Source organism: Dermochelys coriacea, chromosome 17 (assembly GCF_009764565.3).
Source record: "Dermochelys coriacea isolate rDerCor1 chromosome 17, rDerCor1.pri.v4, whole genome shotgun sequence".
Classification (NCBI taxonomy): domain Eukaryota; kingdom Metazoa; phylum Chordata; order Testudines; family Dermochelyidae; genus Dermochelys; species Dermochelys coriacea.
The window spans coordinates 15,718,708-15,740,668 of record NC_050084.1 but is presented as its reverse complement, the minus strand read 5'-3'; the positions used below and the strand labels follow the sequence as shown (position 1 = coordinate 15,740,668).

Below are 21,961 nucleotides of genomic sequence, written 5' to 3'. Positions count from 1 at the left end.
CTTGAGGGGAAGATAGAGTTGGTGTCTCTGTAATTGCCATTGAGCCAGTGTGTAAAATTGTTCTTGTTCAGCTACTGGTTTCGGATACTGTAGTTATACTAATGGGGCAAATCCACTCCCTTGTACTGCTACCGTTCCGCTATGTGAAGGGGAAGAGTTCAATTTGAGGGTGTGCGTGCACTCCCTGTATGGCTTGGTGTGGGGGCTCCTTCTGCTTTATGGGGGGCAGAATTGAGGGAACATTGGGGCAGGATAAGACGATTTGGTGCTGCACCAATCCTTCGGTCCTGCATTCCATTGAGCTGCCTTCTGCGCTGGAGCATACTGGGGCTTCTCTGTAGCACAGCTCAGCTGTCCTACAAGCTGTTAGGATAGGATACTCCTTAAGGCATCTGTAAAGATCTTCAGTGCTGAGCCTGCCTCTCCGGATCCCTGCATTTCTTCTGATTATCTCATTCTATACATCCAAATAAATCCATTTAAAGTAGATCAGTCAATTACACTGTGGTCAATTACTGCTTCTCCACAAACCTGACATTAAACTTTATAACTTGCACAATTACCAATGCTGCACTTGAAACAAGCTTTTTTTTTTTTTTTTAAACCCAATCCACTTTCTAGCAGCTGCCTTTTATTTTACCCATCTGCCAACAGGCCCGAATAATTAAACCTGAATAAGGTCACTTATGGCGATTTATAGACCCTGTTATTCCTCTTTATGCACCCCACTCTGCTCCCAAGGGATGTCACACTTAAATTAACCACTCCCATACAATGCTTCCTATGTTGTACCTGTGATAACTGAACTGGGTCCTTAACTTGACCGTGATATGAGCTAACGGGGGAAACTTTTCTTCCAGGCAGCCTGATTTCTGGAGTGTAATTCTCTCCCCCCGGCCCCCAGCAGTGACTCATGGGAGGAAGGGTGGAGATTTTCTTTTTGCTCCATTTATGCACAAGCCTCTGACATGAATGCTGCTGTGAAATGTTTGTAGACTGCTGTAGGGCAGTTGTAGTTCTCATTCAGATAATTTTTCAAAAGACTAAAATCTTCTAATGTATTTGTTTGTATTTATTCTAGAAATGCAAGGACAAAGATATGGCAACTAACACAGAGCACACAGAGAGTGTCAACTTGCTTAAGCGATGCCAGTGTTGCAATTTCTCTCCAGCCCTGTGGTTGGGGACCTTTTAGATTAAATTCATTAGTTCATGGTAGTTTTAAGATGTAACATAAGCCTCCAAAGGGATCTTAAGCTTTTCTTTTTTATTAAAATGAAATCTTCCCTTGGCATTTCTCTAGGCATTTTTCCAGTCACAAATAAAAGGAACACTGCTGAAAGATATTCTGCTGTTCACTTAAATGCCAGCAATCCAATTAAAATAATATTTAACCTTTTGCAAATAAAGCTATGGCTAGCACTGCCTGTTGGCTACAGGGGGAAAATTTTTAAGCTTCTTACCCAAGACGGATGTGTGTATTCACAATATAGTTTACAGTGTTATGAGCCCAGAATCTATTAAAATTATTCTGTCTCAGGAGGTCAAATGGGAGCAGGTTCAACTAATATGCTCGTAAGAAAGCTCTGATCAGATGTCCTTCTCTAAAGCTCCCTATGTCAGCTTTCTGTGCTAAACAGAGATGGACTCAAGCCACAAATTCCATCCCAAACTTCAAATGCTTCAGAAGTGGGCGGAGTTGAGATTGATAAAAACAAGGATCATTCCCACCCTCTAGAGTTAGACTTGGGTTTTGGTTTTCCAAAGTTCAGAGGCAATTTGGTTCAGGCCCGTCTCTCATACTAAATAATTCCTAACCTGGGCATCAAGTTTTCTTGCCCTCTTGCAAAATCTAAGCAGTTTAAAGCAGTCCTGTTATAATTTTGCCTTGCTCCCTTGGTGTTCCTGATAATGTATCATGGAGCGATGCTGTGGGATATGGCTATGTGTCAAATTATGAACTCTCTCTTGTCCTGTTTTAGGCACTGTCAGTGCACAAGCCTGGACGTGCCCAAAGGCAGCCTATTGTACTGCATTCCAGTCAGTTGCCTTGCCTGAGAAAGTCCTTCAGCAAAAACATAAGAACAAGTGCCATCACAAAGCAATCTAAGGCCACATTCAACTACCAGCCCACCCTTATGGAGCAATATTTTTTTCTACACAGGGTCCTTGGGCAGGGAAAGGGGCAAGTATGACTGGGGGATATGTAGCATGTTACAGATCAGGTTGTTACAAGGAGGAGGAAGAAAATTTTTTCTCCTTAACCTCTGAGAATAGGACAAGAAGCAAGGGCTTAAATTGCAGCAAGGGCGGGTTAGGTTTGACATTAGGAAAAACTTCCTAACTGTCAGGGTGGTTAAGCACTGGAATAAATTGCCTAGGGAGGTTGTGGGATCTCCCTCATTGGATATTTTTAAGTGCAGGTTGGACAAACACCTATCAGGGATAGGACTACATATTATGTAGACCATCTTGAGTGCTGGTGACTGGACTAGGTGACCTCTCAGTTCTACGATTCTGTGTCTCAGAGATGGCAGCTGTATTTCAGAACAAGGTTCTGCTCTGTGCGGAGTTAGAGAGTGGGCTTGGCTGACCATTGCCACGCGTAAGGAGGACTTGCAGGACACAGAGGGCAGGATGGACTCTGCCAAGCCTGAACAACTGAGGAACCTCAGACACGCATGACAAGGTGAGGTCCGACCAGGGGAGGATACATCTCAGGACTTTGTTTTCAAACATCTATAACTCTCGAGGGTTTCAAGAGTGAAGTCACTGTGTTAAAAAAAATTCCTTTGCTGAGAAATGTGTTCCTTGGCTTCCTGCCATGTTGTCCCTGACAGGGTTATACTAGAAGCCCACAGCCCAGGTTGAACTCTGAGGAGACATGTGTAAGTAACTAAGGAGGGTCTCTGGATTTGGGGCTCTAGGGTGGCTGGACTGAGACAAAATGTCTGTGTCTGGGACTGTGCCCTATAGACCCAGAGCTAGAAACAATGATGAGACTCTATTCCAGACCCAGGTGGCTTGGAAGCATGTGGGTCCCAGCAAAAGGGTTTCCTGAGGACCATACAGGGGGTCCTGGGCCAAGCTGTAATACAGAACAGCTTTCACATTTTTGACCTCACTCCTGTTTTGTTTGCACTCTTAATTTGGTCCAAATCTGTTGCATGTTGCAGCTGGAAAATTGGGGTATTTGTAATGAAGAAGAGCTAGGCCTTTCTCAAATTACTGTGGATATGTGTACTCAGTTCAGCATTAAAGGCTACACCAAAGATCAGGTTGGATTCGCTTAGATTGTAAGCTCTATGGGGTAAGGAGCTTCTTTTTTTGTTCTGTGTTTGTGCGGCACCTAGCACAATGGGATTCTAGGGCTCCCAGATAATACAGATAATAAGAATGATCAGTGGAACAAACTGAGGGTAACACTGCAAACTCGGTTCAGATCTTCTTCCTGTTGAGACTGATTTTGTTATCTTGTCTAGTGCACTGAGAGTAAAGTTTGCATATAGCAAATGGGCCTGTGGGCGTTAGGTGCTGAACTCCATGGACTTTCAGTGGAAGATAGTGACCTCCTTTGGAAAGCACTTTGAGATCTATGGATGACAGAGGTGGGGAGGCGGGCCATAACTCTGTACTTGCCAAGGCCTAAAAGAGGTGCATTATATATGCCAAAGCACCACAATGAAGAACATGTGCAAAAATTACTTCTGCAGACCTTTAAAATGTTGAGGGATTCATTCCTTCACTACAGATAACTCTTTCTGTAAACTCAGGTTCCGGATTCTCTCTCTGCCACCAATGTCAATAACTGTCAGTAATAAAAATGAAGGGACACAAAAGAGAGAGACTACTGGCAGTCATAAATCTACCTTTTGTAAAGGAAAATGAGCTCTGTTCCAGACTTGAATGCCAAAAGTTGCAGAGGACCTCTTTGATTGTGTATAGTTATTTCCACAGCACCATTTCTACACATACCCAATATATTAGAGACTGCAAAGGTTCCGTAGTGTTAAGATAGCAGATCATAATAGCTATAGCAATTTGCCACAGGATGGGCTACTGAGTGTCTCTAATTGATGGGGATACTTACGGCCCATTGTCTGCATTTCTGCTATGTTTGTGGTTTGCCAGCTGGTTTATTCTTTTATGTTTGTGTTTCTCATGCTGGTGACTTGGCCTGTATATTTTGTGCTGGTTGTAGTGCAGATGTATTTTTTTCCCCCCTGAAAGATCTGGAAAAAACCTAAAGCTGCTTCTTTAAACTTTTTTTTTAAAGCAATTCTTCTTTTTGAAACTGCATAATTGAAGAGCTCTGAAATAATTGGCTTATTATAGTGCACCCGTAAAAATGAATTTGCATTTCATTTATGAACTATTAGATTCCCTATCATATGGGACTGATTGTTCTTAATGTGACTTGCATGTAATTTAGCATTCTTTGTTAAAATACTTTGTAGCTAAATACTGAGATGGATTCAATACCAAATCAGAGGGCTAAACACTGAATTTTGGAGCATTTGAGATCCAGATTATGCAGCTTGAACCCATAGCGTTTTATTTCCCCTGACCTCCCAGTTTATGCTCCACTGAAGAAACCTGAGGACACCCCACTTTTCTTTGACTTTATTTCCTGCAACTTTTAGACCTCGGATCGTGAGTAGCATGCCATTCTTCTGACTGGCTGGGACTTCCTTAAAGGTGCTTCTCCTGATTAATCTGTTATTGACTGCAGGCAAGCAGTGATTAAACTCAATACCAGTGCATTATTGCCTGCGCTAACATGTCTGGCATACAAAGGGTAATCTTCCCAGCTGGTGTTAATAATGAACTTACACAATTAGAAAATTTGGCCCAGAATCTTTATACTTCAATATGTGCAAAGGGTTCTGATAGAACATTTTTAAAGCCATTGGGTTTCAAGATCTACACATATCATAATGTCCAAAATGCAAGTGCCCTATAAAGTGAGGGAAAGATTATTCAAACATAAAGAACTCAGTGATTACTATCTCTTTTTAATATGCTTCTGTCAGCACGTCCTGTTATGTGAGTAACTGTAAGCATGGGTGATCATAAGCACTAGTCTTTAATATCTGTGCCACCATTGTGACTTGACGGAGATGACCAGAATAAAAATGCAGCAAACTCAGGGCCACCTTTTAGAACTGAGGAAAATTCTTAGTGACTGCTTTACAAATAAAATGGTTCAAAGGAAGGGGAAAAGTCAGCCTCTTGTGTAAAATACGGCAACAATGTTCATTTCTTGAGGATATAGTGAACTGTAAATGTAGAATCATTTATCTATAGTACCTAGCAAATCACTGAAGAAATGATTACAGTACATTAAATGTTCTTGTTTGTGTTCTCCAGTGGGTGTAAAAATACTGTTGTCTGAAAAAGATCTTTAGGTTTTAGAATTGAGACCAATATTAATTCATCTTCGGAAACAGTCAATTAAAAATAGTAAGGATAGATATTTAACAGGAGCAGATGCATATGGCCAAAAGGTCATGTGCTGGGAGACCAGTGACCTTCAGAAATACTTTGGATCTCTCTCTGTATGTGTTTTTGGCAGTAAGTGATCATAGAAGAGAGGTCTGTAATCAGCCTCTGCTGGAATATTTGGTTTAAACCAGTGCATAACCCTAATGTTTTCATTTATTATGTGAATGGTAAGGCGGCTGGCTAAGTGGCATACTGCATGATGTAAGAGCAGGGAGTACTGGATTGGAAATTTATAAAAGGATCTTAAGCTCCTTCAGGAAAAAGAATATCTACAACTCCATTCATTTAAAAAAATAACAGAAAACGTGAAGAATGGTTACATCAGAACGGCAGTGGGGACGTTTTGCATTGCTATCAATGCTCTTCTTGACTATAAGTGCTTTCAGACTTTCAGTTCAGCAATGTAATAAATACAGCTGGAACACATTATTTCAAATAAGCAGGGAAGCAGAATTTATCCCTTTAGCTCTGGAACAGTAATTTGTAATATAGATTAAATTTGGCTCCAGAACTGTGGAGGGACTGCACCTTTAAGAGCTACCACATCGTTTAAGGAAATTATTCACCTTACACATTAGAACAGATTAGAAATGTGTCAGTATCAATCCTGGGCATTTCCCTGATGTCATGTGTTGTTAGGGAAACAATTACTTCACATCTGAGTAAAAACCTTACTTAGAGGATCAAGCTAATGCAGCATATGGTGCACTGTAGAAATAGGGGCTGTATATCTTGAGAATGTAGGCAATTGCCCATTACAGTAGTTGTTAACATATTTCTTCCACTTCGGCTGTTCTACTGTATGGCAGACTTTGTTATTGTTGTGCTTAGAAGAGGTTTTACACCTTAAAACCCGTTGAAGATTAATAATGATTCGTAGTTCAAGGGTTAAGCACAATTGAGCTGTTAGTTTTCAGAGGCCTAGTGCTCTATTGCCCTGGCCTTTGAAGGATAAATGTCTTATTCAGACAAATCCAGATTGCTTTTCAAATAGATTCAGTTTGCTGCACACCATTGTCAGGCAATACCACTGTGGAGCAGAGACTGTTGGCACAAAGCAGCAAAGAATAAGTTTTTAGTTTTGCTGAGAACTTTAAAACAAACAAACAAAAAAACCGCACCTTTATTTTTAGTTTTGAGTGTAATTTTCAAACGTGACTAGTTATTATGTATACCTCTATTTTTGGATTCCCAACTTCAGATACCTTCAAAATGCTGGATTTTCACACAGTGGATGTTCAGCGTTTCTACGAATCTGGCTTTTGTGAGGTGTTTTAAATGGGGCTTGCAGAATTGCTTGTTGCTTTAGAAAAGTTGGCAAAACTTCCATTGACTTCAGTGAGAGCATCGCCTGGACAGATAAAAACTGACTCAAGGCTTCAGGATCATTTCTCCCTTTATTTTGTTTTTATATTTTAGAATAAAGGATCAAACTCTTCCATTAGAGAGAGAAATGGTAAAACAATATTTTCTTCTGTTGATTAAAAACTCAATAATAATAATAATAATGTTCATACCATATTTACATACATACCTATAGTATTTAGAGATGCTCAGTTAGAAGAAGACACAACACAGTCACTTCCCAAAAGATCTTACAATCTGTGGACCAAATTGTGAAATCTTCACTCCATTATTACTTATGCAAAACTCTCTCTTAGAAGTCAGTGGGTCAAATCCTGAAGTCCTGACTCTGAAAGTCAAGGAGCAAAGCCTTAGCTGGTGTGGAGTGATGACAATTTACAAATCAGCTGATGATCTGGCTCTCAGGGGTGGGATTTTCAAAAGAGCTTAAGTGACCGAGGGTCATCACTTGGATTGAAAGTTAACAGAATTTGTGCACTGAGGCCCAGGTCCTCAAAGTATTTGGTGCCTCACTCCCATTGAAACCTTGGAGGATCTAGGCCTTTGATGCATTTTGGATCAGGACCTTAAAGTGTGATTTTCAAAACACTGAATCATTGGCAGCTTTTTCCATTTGACTGGGCTTTGGATTGGAGCCTCATGCTCCATTCTCCCTGGGTAGTGGTGGTGAACAATCAAGTTCAATATGATGTTTGGTAACATTTGAGAAGGCTTGGAAGTGTGTCTGTGATGTGGGTAATGCCATTTACACAACTACAAACCTCGCTCACAACAGGCCTGCTGGAAAGCCCAGGGAAGTCTATAGGAAACTTTCTATAGACTCCAATGAATTTTGTTTCTGTGCAGAACACTCTCACCTTGTTGAACCCAAGCTATCAACTCACTATCTCCTCTTGTAGAGTGTGTGAGATGCCCACTCTCAGTTCCACTGTGGCCGCAAGTTTTGTCTAACAATGGACATCTTTAAAAAGGCCAATTCTGAGGGAAAGAGCAATACAAGGATTTTACCTGGAATCACTATTTCACAATGAGTTCGGAGTAATTGAATGTACTGGTGCAAATAGGAACATGAGTTATACTGAAGGAGAAGGTTCTGTAATTGGTTTGTAATGGAAATGGTGTGTGCGATGAAAGGTTCAACGTAGTGGTAGCTGTAGTCACTGATCTTATTGATAGCAAGCAGATGGTGAAGGTAGGGTGACACTGGAATAAAGCTGAGGACTTGATTTACCAAACAATAACCATCATCATCAAAAGGAACAGTTACACAATTCTTGCACTTCTCCTCAGGCAGCTTTCTGGGCCCCACTTATGGGTGGCTTAAGAATTGCACATTCACTGGACCGAGCAACATGCTGCACTGACCAACATTGGCACTTGTCACCACACAGGGCCAGGATACGTTATAGCAAGGCTCCTAAGAACACTGGCAGGGAGATTTGTTCTCAGGCACTGGCTCCCTGGAGTGCTTGAACTGGGCCAGTCCATCAGTATAGCCCTCTTGTTCACCCACTGTGTTGCTGATCGAGCTTTAGTGTCCCAACACATGACAGGTGCAATAGCTAATACCAGCCATGATTTAGGGAGGAATCACCTGCCTCGACAGAGTAAGTTGCAAATACCTGGATTATTTATTTATTATTTATACTCAAGTATGATTCAGAGGTCCCAGTCAAGATCAGAGCTCCTTGTAGTAGCTCCTGCACAAATACATACCAGTGCACCATCCCTGCCCCACAGTGCTCATGCTTGAAATAGACAAGATTGAGAGAGAGCATGATAAATATTTATCCCTGTTTTACAGCTGGGGAGGTGAGGCACAGAGAGATCAAGTGACTTTCCCAAGGTCACACAGGAAGTCAATAGCAGTGTTGAGATCTGAGCCCCAGTCTGATAACTGCAAGAGCAGCCTTCCTCTCCTTTGTCAGTATTTTGGGTTATTTAACTGGTTTTTCTAAAGCATGCTAAAAAAATAATTAAAAAGACATTGTGAATACTCTTCTATAAATCTGAACAGTTAGAAGGCAGAGAGACAGGAGGGAGTAATTCATATACCTGTTACCATGCTCATTATTTTGTTGCACTTGTGTTTTTCATTGCCACAGATAACCTCAGAGAAACTAGGCTGATTATCTGCGCAGGAGGTCATTTTTGCATGCTAAAGGGAAACACTGGTACATCTTACTAATTTGATTTTAATATCTGTGCCACACTATTGTTTGACCTAGAAATTAGATTGCTTTTTACTAATATAATTGGCTAATTAAAATGTCTTGTTCTCTAGGAGATGGGGAAGATACCCAGAGTCCTTATGTGACTAGGGACATAATAAAGTAAACATGCATACATTTTTTATTCATGCAAGCCTAGTTAGAACACAAGGAAAGAAATATGCTCAAAATGATTTTCTTAATATTTCAGAGAAATTAAGGCCCGATTCTGCATGGTGGTGAGTGTAGAGGAAGTGAAGGGGTCCTTTGTGAACACACAGTTATTTGACCATTACAGATGCCCTGTATTTGCAATATCCCATTACTGATACATATCTTAAGTGAAGTTAATTCTGAGATGCAAAGAAGATTGAAGATTGATTGAAGATGCCCAAGAACTCCCCTCCCCAACCCCCCCAGAAGCATTAGTATCTTTAGTTTTGCCACTTGGCAACAAAACTTTGAGGCTCCCTTGGTCTGTGGGGTGGTATCTCTTTATCACCAAATCTGAGTGCATATGGGGAAATTAGACATGGTACAGCCATTACTTCCATCTTTCCCTATGCAGGAAAGTGGTGCATGGTCAAAGACATGTGAGGAATAGATGGAATCCTGGCTCTGCTCTTCCCCAACCTACTAGCCATCACAGATGAGCAGAGCAGAATGGGAAGCGATTTACTACATGGGCCAGTAAGCAGATTAATTCCCTTCAGTGCCATTTATGAGAGCCATACTTCCCTCCTTGGGTTGCTCCTAGGATGCTACATCCATGCATTACCCCTCATTTGGGCTACAGATAAAGTCGCGAACTAGCCCAAAGTGTGCAAAGTATATTAGAATCATGTGCGCAAATGATTTTAACTAAATGTAGATTTCCCTATCTTAAATTAAAAATGCTGGATGTACTCCAAAGTTACAAATTACTTCACTGAGCCAGTAGGGAAAAATAATGAATTATAGCTAATATAGCCATGAAGCCTATATTTGCTTCAGTAATATGAAGCTAATGTATGGATAAAATTTAATTTTAAAATTAAATATTATTAAAACAGAACGGTTAATGAATTTGGACACATTATTGAGCAGGTATATTTGGCAGCTGGCTAGAACAGATAATTCTATTAAAGATCGAGTTGAATCAAAATCTATATTGAACATTGCATAACACATCTGAGATACTTTATCAACTTAAAGGGGCTCACCTTCTCATTTTGTTGTGCTTTAACATTGTTAGCCTTCATAGGCATTGCCAATAAATAAATAAATGCTATCTCAGTGTCAGAGGGGGAACATGTGTAATAAAATCCCTGGGTCTGATTTTTTACTCTCTCACTATTATAACTGCATTGACTTCAACAAAGACACTCTAGTTCTCATGAGTGTAAGAGCAGCATCATGCCCTATAAATTGTTTTACCAATTATGATTGATAACTAGATCCATGATGGTATTATGTAGACCATCATTGGCTCCCTTTTTCTCTGCCAGATATGTGTCTACAGAATAGGTAGTAAAAGGTCCATTTCTCATTTGATTTGTTTAAAATATTTAAAATATTTTTAAGTGGTTTGACCAGATTTTTCTTGGCTTAAGATTTCAGGGTCCCAGTCCTGCTTGTATTGAATTCAAAGGCAAAATTCCTCTTGACCTTAATAGTACAGAATCACTACTGATCTAAATACAGAAAAGAAATACAATGTTAAATTTTCTTCTGGCATCTTAGAGACTAACAAATTTATCTCTAAGGTGCCAAAAGTACTCCTTTTCTTTTTGTGAATACAGACTAACACGGCTGCTACTCTGAAATTTTCTTTATTTCGTTGCGTAGTTGAAGAAGAGGCTAAATCTCACTCACCATCCCAACCAGACTTGTATTCCAAGAGTACTGGTATCCCTGAGAGATGAGTTTTGTAATATTAGTTTTGTCTCCATGAAAGTCATACTGTAAGAGTTGCATCTACTTTTTTTCTAGAGATGCTTCACAAATCAATTGGATGTGTTTTTCAAATTACATGCATTTGAAAAACCTGTAAGACCGAGTGTGTCAATGATTTCCAGAACAACTTGCTACACGGGGAAACTGACCAGAATAGCTCCCTCGATGGATGCTCTGGTCTGGACTAAATGTGACTACATTCCAGAATAATTACTCTATTCACAAACCAGAGTAAACATTCCAGAATCAAATCACTTTTATTTCAGAATAGGTGTCCATATGGGAAAACTATTCCAGAATAGCTAAATTATAGTGGAATAGGTCCGCCAGTCAATTTCCCCAGTGTACACAAGGCCCTGAAAGGATTGTGGGGGCAATATTTATGTTGTTTATTCCTTCCCCACTGCGACACGTGAAACTGCATTCAACTAATGTGTTGTCAAAGTTCTAGTACAAGGAAGATCACCCTGCACAGTAGGCTTGTCTTCTTGTTGACAAATACAGAGTAATTCTTCTGGTTGGTTTGCTGAAGTCTCATAAGTGTATGTGTCAGGCATACCCCTCCTACACACTGGGACATGCACATCCTATTTATAGCCAATAGTTTCAGTGCAGTAGTCTTCAGTTGCATTTATGCTGTTGACCACTACAAAGGTGTGGTTCCGGAGCTGCTTTTTGCTGAAATACTATGTACATAAAACTGTTCAGAAAGCAACACCTGGATGTTTTATCAGGACGTCCTGTCACTCCATTTAGATTGTTACTACCTACCTTTTCTCTCACAAAGACTCCATTGAAACAAGATAGGATTCACTGAATGCCTAGGCTAACAGAGGAAGAAGTGAATCACTGTCAGGTGTTTTGAGGGTATCATTGTCATGACTAAAAAGAAAAGGAGTACTTGTGGCACCTTAGAGACTAACAAATTTATTAGAGCATAAGCTTTCGTGAGCTACAGCTCACTTCATCGGATGCATTTGGTGGAAAAAACAGAGGAGAGATTTATATACACACACACACAGAGAACATGAAACAATGGGTTTATCATACACACTGTAAGGAGAGTGATCACTTAAGATAAGCCATCACTAGCAGCAGGGGGGGGAAAGGAGGAAAACCTTCCATGGTGACAAGCAAGGTAGGCTAATTCCAGCAGTTAACAAGAATATCAGAGGAACAGTGGGGGGTGGGGTGGGAGGGAGAAATACCATGGGGAAATAGTTTTACTTTGTGTAATGACTCATCCATTCCCAGTCTCTATTCAAGCCTAAGTTAATTGTATCCAGTTTGCAAATTAATTCCAATTCAGCAGTCTCTCGTTGGAGTCTGTTTTTGAAGCTTTTTTGTTGAAGGATAGCCACTCTTAGGTCTGTAATCGAGTGACCGGAGAGATTGAAGTGTTCTCCAACTGGTTTTTGAATGTTATAATTCTTGACGTCTGATTTGTGTCCATTCATTCTTTTGCGTAGAGACTGTCCAGTTTGGCCAATGTACATGGCAGAGGGGCATTGCTGGCACATGATGGCATATATCACATTGGTAGATACCATACAGACTATGCTGACAGCTTGTGCCACACACACTCAAAGAAACTGCGGAACCACCTGATCAACATCCTCTACAGCAAACGGAAAGATTAAGAATGAGCTCTCAAAACTGGATACTCTCATAAAGAACCAACCTTCCACACAAACTTCCTCGTGGCTGGACTTTACAAAAACTAGACAAGCCATTTACAAAACACACTTTGCTTCTCTACAAAAGAAAAAGGACACTAAGCTATCTAAACTACTATATGCCACAAGGGGCCACAACAATGGTTCCCGTAACCCACCTAGCAATATTGTTAATCTATCCAACTATACTCTTAGCCCAGCAGAAGAATCTGTCCTATCTCGGGGCCTCTCCTTTTGCCCCTCCACCCCCACGAACATGATACAGTTCTGTGATGACCTAGAATCCTATTTTCGACGTCTCAGACTCAAGGAATATTTCCAACACACCTCTGACCAACATACTAACCCACAGAGACCTTCCTGCCAACACTACAAAAAGAAGGATTCTGGGTGGACTCCTCCTGAAGGTCGAAACAGCAGCCTGGATTTCTACAGAGACTGCTTCCGCCGACGTGCACGAGCTGAAATTGTGGAAAAACAGCATCGCTTACCCCATAACCTCAGCCATGCAGAACACAGTGCCATCCACAGCCTCAGAAACAACTCTGACATCATAATCAAAAAGGCTGACAAAGGAGGTGCTGTCGTCATAATGAATAGGTCGGAGTATGGACAAGAGGCTACTAGGCAGCTCTCCAACACCACTTTCTACAAGCCATTACCCTCTGATCCCACTGAGAGTTACCAAAAGAAACTACAGCATTTGCTCAAGAAACTCCCTGAAAAAGCACAAGAACAAATCCGCACAGACACACCCCTGGAGCCCCGACCTGGGGTATTCTATCTGCTACCCAAGATCCATAAAACCTGGAAATCCTGGACGCCCCATCATCTCAGGCATTGGCACCCTGACAGCAGGATTGTCTGGCTAGGTAGACTCCCTCCTCAGGCCCTTCGTTACCAGCACTCTCAGCTATCTTCGAGACACCACTGACTTGCTGAGGAAACTACAGTCCATTGGTGATCTTCCTAAAAACACCATCCTAGCCACTATGGATGTAGAAGCCTCTACACCAACATTCCACACAAAGATGGGCTACAAGCCGTCAGGAACAGTATCCCCGATACTGTCACGGCTAACCTGGTGGCTGAACTTTGTGACTTTGTCCTGACCCATAACTATTTCACATTTGGTGACAATGTATACCTTCAAATCAGCGGCACTGCGATGGGTACCCGCATGGCCCCACAGTATGCCAACATTTTTATGGCTGACTTAGAACAACGCTTCCTCAGCTCTCGTCCCCTAATGCCCCTACTCTACTTGCGCTACATTGATGACATCTTCATCATCTGGACCCATGGAAAAGAAGCTCTTGAGGAATTCCACCATGATTTCAACAATTTCCATCCCACCATCAACCTCAGCCTGGACCAGTCCACACAAGAGATCCACTTCCTGGACACTACGGTGCTAATAAGCGGTGTTCACATAAAAACCACCCTATATCGGAAACCTACTGACCGCTATTCCTACCTACATGCCTCTAGCTTTCATCCAGATCATACCACTCGATCCATTGTCTACAGCCAAGCGCTACGATATAACCGCATTTGCTCCAACCCCTCAGACAGAGACAAACACCTACAAGATCTCTATCATGCATTCCTACAACTACAATACCCACCTGCTGAAGTGAAGAAACAGATTGACAGAGCCAGAAGAGTACCCAGAAGTCACCTACTACAGGACAGGCCCAACAAAGAAAACAACAGACCGCCACTAGCCATCACCTTCAGCCCCCAACTAAAACCTCTCCAACGCATCATCAAGGATCTACAACCTATCCTGAAGGACGACCCATCACTCTCACAGATCTTGGGAGACAGACCAGTCCTTGCTTACAGACAGCCCCCCAATCTGAAGCAAATACTCACCAGCAACCACACACCACACAACAGAACCACTAACCCAGGAACCTATCCTTGCAACAAAGCCCGTTGCCAACTCTGTCCACATATCTATTCAGGGGATACCATCATAGGGCCTAATCACATCAGCCACACAATCAGAGGCTCGTTCACCTGCGCATCTACCAATGTGATATATGCCATCATGTGCCAGCAATGCCCCTCTGCCATGTACATTGGCCAAACTGGACAGTCTCTACACAAAAGAATGAATGGACACAAATCAGACGTCAAGAATTATAACATTCAAAAACCAGTTGGAGAACACTTCAATCTCTCTGGTCACTCGATCACAGACCTAAGAGTGGCTATCCTTCAACAAAAAAGCTTCAAAAACAGACTCCAACGAGAGACTGCTGAATTGGAATTAATTTGCAAACTGGATACAATTAATTTAGGCTTGAATAGAGACTGGGAATGGATGAGTCATTACACAAAGTAAAACTATTTCCCCATGTTATTTCTCCCTCCCACCCCACCCCCCACTGTTCCTCTGATATTCTTGTTAACTGCTGGAATTAGCCTACCTTGCTTGTCACCATGAAAGGTTTTCCTCCTTTCCCCCCCTGCTGCTGGTGATGGCTTATCTTAAGTGATCACTCTCCTTACAGTGTGTATGATAAACCCATTGTTTCATGTTCTCTGTGTGTGTGTATATAAATCTCTCCTCTGTTTTTTCCACCAAATGCATCCGATGAAGTGAGCTGTAGCTCACGAAAGCTTATGCTCTAATAAATTTGTTAGTCTCTAAGGTGTCACAAGTACTCCTTTTCTTTTTGCGAATACAGACTAACACGGCTGCTACTCTGAAAATTGTCATGACTGAGGAGGAAATTCATTTTGAGCGTTCATGAGGAGAGGAGTTCTACTCTTCACCATGTCTCTGTGCTGAAGCAAAAGCACTTTGAGCTCTTACAAAGGTGAAAACTACCAGGGCCAGATCCTCAGCTGGTCTAAATCTGTATAGTAATATTGAAATCAATAGAGCTACATGAGCTTTCACCATCTGAGGATCTGGCCATATCTATGCTCTTTCAGCAAATGCTGGGATTTTCAAAGGAGCCTAAGGGAGTTAAATACCTAAATCCCACTGAAATTCACACACCTTTGACTTAAGTGCAAGGACATAATTTTGCACCCACTGAATTTAATAGGGTGTGTGTGTATCTATCTATCTATCTCTATATATAGATACACACACCCCCCCCCATTAAATTCAATGGGTGCCAAATATATATTGAATACACATTGAATATTTCTCTATACAAATACCCACACACACACATATATAAAGTAAGTGTGTGTGTGTGTGTGTGTGTATTTGTGTATGTGTATATATATATATATATATATGTATATATATATATATATATAGAGAGAGAGAGAGAGAGAGAGAGAGAGAGAAATATTCAATATATTTTCCTTTAGTTTTTATATTCTATACAGCTGGTTTCTGGTAGAAAAAAGAAGAAATTTCCCCTACATCCTTCCCCCCCCAGTGTTTCATTTTAATTATTTGTTGTACAATTTCTTCCCCAGGATGGAGGTAACTCCTATTTCCATACTAAGAATGGCTGTGAGGCTAAGATCAAGACAGCTGTGGTTGATATGATAAATCATATAAAATAAAAATGGTTGGCTAGTCATTTATAATCAGACTCCTGCATGCAGGTGGCCCTCTGAAATCTTTATTGGAATACTCAGTGTTCATAGAGGAGAACGATATGCAAGAACTTATGTATAAATTACACATACAATATACATTATTTGTGTATGAATATACAGCACTTCCCCTCAGCTGCAGAACTGCCTGTTCCAGTACTAGTCAGTCATCTCCTTTTCTTGGAGTATAATATAATTCTGTCTCCCTTAACTTTGAGTTTAACATAGAAAATATCATAATGCTATAATATAGAGCAATGTTACAGCCAGTGTGGCTCTGGTCATTCCCATCTCAAAAAGGATATCAGAGAATTAAAGGGCATTGACTATAATGCTAGAAGGATCAAACTCTTAACCCCTGTCTATGCTATGACTCATTCTGCTGGATTCCACTTACTCTAAGAATTAGCAGGTGAGTGTTTGAAGCAAACATGCAAAAATTGCTTAAAATGGCAAAGTGCCACAAAGGACGCATTCCACATAAAGGAATTCCTTTAATAAATAAGGAGTAGGTAGGGCTAAATTAGTCCAAGCAAAACACAGGAGGCTCTCCTATTAAGCACTGAGAGTTGCCCAGATTTACCTAAATTAGAGCTGAATTAGGTCCTGAGAGTATGTTTAAGTTCTAAACTGCTGAAAGAACATCTGAAAAAAAAATACACCCATGTTTTTTAGACCTCTGTAATTCAGCAACAGCTGAGTGGATTTAAACTATATTTTTGATAAATAGATGAGCACAAATTCTATCTCTGTATTGATAACTTGAATGTCAAGTTTCAGCCTGATCTGATTTGGAGCTGCAGATTTATTAAACCCTGAAAAGTGGGCTTTATAATGGAAATAGTAACTCACCGAACCTTAATTACAGCTGCAGCACTGGCATATCTTTTAACACACTCTAAACATATAAGATGCTAGAAGAATTCAGTATGAAAGAGCTTGAGCTGGTGGGCCTATTCATTGTGAATAATATTAACAGTGAATTTAGACCTTCTTTATGTTAATATTGCTTGACCAAGCCTTAACAAGGGCCCAATCCTACCCTCATTGAATTCTGAGTTTCACATTTGATTTCAATGGGGCAGCATGTGAGCCCCATAAGAATAAAACAAACTATTATTAATTTTTTGACATGCTGAATATTTTGGAGAGAGGTTCAATAGGACAATGCAAACATTTCCTGGTGTTTTATCTTGGCAGCATGGGAGAATTTGAAGAGATTATCTGCTTTTTGTTTTGTCTTTGTTTTTTAAAGCTTCATTGGAAACTACTCCATTCTAGGTATGAGATTTATTACTTTGCATTCCCTACTGGTTTGCAAACTATACCTGGAATGTATCATGAAAAGCTTAATAGAATTATAATGATTTACTTTTCAATAGGATTAACATTTGGTGGCTGCAATGAAAATAATCTATAAGCAAAATATTTTCTTATTGTGTTTTCCTTCAAAGGAATACAGTGTTAAAAATTGATCAAAATCCAGAGTCTCACAGAAAGTCTGTGTACTACTCCATGCCTTCTATAGATCATTTAATTTTTCTTCTTTTAAAAAATATAGTTATTTGTTACATTTTCATTGTCTCTTTCTTGGAACGATTTCAGATTTCCATTAAATAACTATACTGATTGAAAAATAGGTACCTCCTAATTTCAAGCCAGTTAAATATTTTCTTGTCTAGAAGTTGGTACTTTTAACATCCATGCCATTAATACAATTGTGAGAGCCATAAATTACTTTGGACCAGCCTCTGAGGTCTCAGTGTAATCAACAGGGACAGTCCTGCCAGGACTACATCTGGGAAGGACTCTTGATGGCATGATAGGCTAATGCCCAAAATGCCAATTATGGCCTGATGTCAGGCTGATTCATTGCTCTCGGGGATCTTAGAGGGACCCTGATTGGCCAAATGTGCGCTGGATTGATTCCCTCCACTTAATGGTAAGTCATAAACAAAGACTGAATCTATTCGGTCTCTTCTTCTTCCCTTCTCAATACACCCCCTCCCATGGCCCTGCAAGGGCCGAGTTCTTGGTTTAGGTACAGTAATGTGCTGTTTACAGGATTGTTCCTACTTTTGGATTTGTTCTTTATTAACTGATAGGATTGTTTTCTCTTCTGCTTCAAGAAGCTTGAAATATGGATGGGTAAGTTGTTTCCTGTGTTCTGCTCACTGGAGTTAAATACTCTTTTGTTATAACCTGACATCTCTCTCATAATCAGACATTTCATACAAAGTTTCATAAAGATTCTACTGAGTGAATTAAACTAGTGAGACCATCCAACTGTTGACAATGGTGCACTGTGCGTTAAATATGGGTTTTGAAGACACTGGATGATACACTGCATGATCAATTTTTGCCTATAACAATTTTTATGATTGGAATATATTGCTAACTTGAATCATCATAGTTTGCTTCTTTAGGCCCTGATTCAGTAAAGCACTTAAGCACACAGTTAGGTCCCATTGAAGTCATTGGAATTCAAATAGGTTCTTAAAAATCAGCAAGTGCTTGATTGCTTTGCTTTGAATCAGAGTATTAATGTATGTTGTGGAATGTCGCTTTCTTTGTAGCTTACATTAATTTTAACTTGCATTTACATACCACACAGAGCACTGAGGACAGCAGGAGTTAACCTGTAGCAAACACAGTTCCTTTGTTGGGATGATGGTGGATGCTCAAAGGACATTTGTAGCCGTTAAATTGGCAAACTGGTAATGCAAGTTTGAGCTACAGTGTAGAGGTGCATCATCATTAAAATGCTCAGGTAAGTGTGCTTCCTGTTGAATGGGAAATTTTTAAAAATACCTGTCCATCTACCCTTACCCCAATTTAAATCTAAATAGATTTGAGGTGTAGAAATCAGGGCTAGCTCTGAAAACAGAAACCTTAGAAGAGTGTCTTCAGAACCAAAACTCACTCTGTCAAAGCCACATATGATTGAAACTAGACTGAAGGGTTTCAAGATTTAGCTTGAAGGGCTCAGTGAACCCTGAACCATTTTCAGCTTCATTTTCACAAACCATTTGGGGCTTTATATCAATCTACTTCTTGTGTGCCATGCAGTCATTCTCTGTGTAACTCATGGAAATAACTGACAAGTTAATGGGGGCTGCATGGATTTTTAATTTATCCTGTAATCATGCATTTTATGTACAGGAGGGGTTCTCCAACTTTCATAGCATGGGCCACCTCTTTAATGGAGAGTGTCAATTGGAACGGAGGCATCTATAAGACAATCTCACAGATCTGCTTCTCCCTACTTAAGTCTTATTGATGAGGCTTGGGTGGTTTTGTAAATGCAATTTAGGCTACACTTTTTTCATGCCAATGGGGCTTATGTTCCTAAGGGCCAGATTTTTAAAGGTTGTTAGGTGCTGAGGATTTTTATATCACTCAGGCACCTAACATGAATGTCAAGGGGAGTTAGGTGCCTACACTCTTGAGAATAGGACTAGGTGTTTATCTGCGTCTTCAGAAGCCTAAATATCTGTAATAAACTATCCCCAACTGCCTGTCACTTTTGAAAATTTTACCCTTAAAATATTGTAAACAGTCTTTTAATGTAATTTAGCAGATGGAAAGAAGGAAAACACTGTGATCAGTCAGCTCTCCATCAATCACCAGCAAATATTTCCAAGATCATAACTAGTCTGTGGACCACAGTTTGAGAACCCCTGATAAACAGTATTTCAGTATGTATTATGATTTCACTTTGCGCTGAAATCAGAATAGAATACAATTTGCTAACTGGGTTAAGAGGCAGCCTGCTGTCACTTCAATGCCTGTAGTGAAATGTAATTTCTTATAGCAGACCCATTGGTGAATGGCAACAGAGGCTCCCTCATGGTTACATCTTTTTATAATGACAGGTCTCAGAGTAGCAGCTGTGTTAGTCTGTATTCGCAAAAAGAAAAGGAGTACTTGTGGCACCGTAGAGACTAACAAATTTATTTGAGCATAAGCTTTCGTGAGCTACAGCGCATCCGATGAAGTGAGCTGTAGCTCACGAAAGCTTATGCTCAAATAAATTTGTTAGTCTCTAAGGTGCCACAAGTACTCCTTTTCTTTTTATAATGGCGAATCACAGAGTGATGCACTATATCACAATTTGAGCTCTCCAAGTGAAGATCTGTTAAGAATATTCCTCTGGCTGCCCTTAGGTATTTACTCTTTAGTAGCAGTATTATGATAGCATCCATAACTTCAGCAAGGATTGAGTTAATTCAGAGTATTTATTTTAGGAAGACTTCCTTATCAACGCAATTCAATAAAGTGTAACCCTTGCCTTCTTGGCGCTCTGTCCCTCTTTTGTGGTATCTAGAGACTGATGTGGCTGCTACAGCCTTAGCTAAGAGCCATGTGGCTTTTAGCACATGCATTAGACGCACACACACTAAACTTCAGAGGTCCTAGGTTCAATCTGTTTGACTGGGGTCCATTGGTGTTACAAAAGCACTTTAAGGCATGATATGATCCAAAGCCCAGTGAGGTAAATGGAAAGACTCCCATTGATTTCAGTAGGCTCTGGATCAGGCTTCTTACATAAGACCTGTATGTAAGCACCTCTCTACTCAGCAAAACACCTAAGCACATGTTTAAGTCCCATTGACTGTAATGCAATGCTTAAATGCTTTCCTGAAATGTGTCCTATAACAGTTGAAGCTATCGTGGCTTTTTAAACTACAGTTTTATGATGTCCATTCATCTATGTTAGTAGTACATTTGCAATACTTGAAGAATGTGAATTATCCTTGAGTATGTATTTAGTCCTGAAGGTATATGTATGTGAACAATTTATTTTACAGGCAATTTTAAAAAGAAAAGATATTTTTAAAACTAAAAACCACAGGCCATGATGGCAAATCTCAGTGGTACCATTCTTCAGAATTGTTTGGTTTTAAGAAGTTTTATTACATTAACCCACAAAAAAAAAATCAAATTTGATAAACTACAGATAAGAAGCACAATGCTCAGGTTAAGAGATCTATGAGCAGTCATTCAGTTTACACATTGTATGTGTAATATATTTTCTTTCGTAATCAGATTAGTCCTGTCAAATCATTTGCCAAAAAAACAATGACATTCATTTTTCAGTATTCAGAGTAGTGACATTGCACTAAAATTCTGCCATTTAGCTAGCAGTTCTGGAGTATTTCTTTGCTATCTACAAATACCACAAATGAACACTAATTAATTTCATGTCAATACCAAATCTGCTTTTCTCAGTCAGTGCTGGGAACTCACGATTTGGAATTTGCTCATGCTTTTTTGGAGGATTTTAACAAAAAACAAAAACAAAAACACCCTGAATGGCATTTTGGAAACTGACCACATTCAAATTAGGAAATACTTTTTTCATGCAAACTTTTATTTTAAACACACACAACCTGAATATAGTTGTCTCATACTAAATCAAAATATTATACAGCAAAATTCTCCTGTCATACTTGCAGGGCTGTGATCAACGTAGATATTCTATTTATCTGCATGTACAGCATTTGCACTGGTGCCAATGGACAATAAGTAGGAAGAACAGTTTTGAGAATATAGCCTGAAATTGATAAAGTGGGGGTGCACTTGCTTACGGCTGTCTTGCATGCATCCAGCATCAGCTAAGAGCATGCAAGTCAGGTATTCGTACGCACACATACCTTTGCACAACCCTGACTTTTGTACACACATTTGTGCTGG

At 40.1% G+C, this 21,961-nt stretch overlaps 1 long non-coding RNA gene across 5 annotated transcripts in view; it reads right to left on the bottom strand.

The window, feature by feature from the left end:
• The window catches only part of LOC122456956, a 126,916-nt gene that overhangs the window by 12,881 nt on the left and 92,074 nt on the right, over window positions 1-21,961 (bottom strand). The window contains exon 2 of one of the 5 annotated variants that reach the window (XR_006276165.1): window positions 6,681-6,856. The exons of the other annotated variants lie outside the window; for them this stretch is intronic. This is a non-coding gene — a long non-coding RNA (uncharacterized LOC122456956). The remainder of the gene's footprint in view (window positions 1-6,680; window positions 6,857-21,961) is intronic. 5 annotated transcript variants of the gene reach the window in all.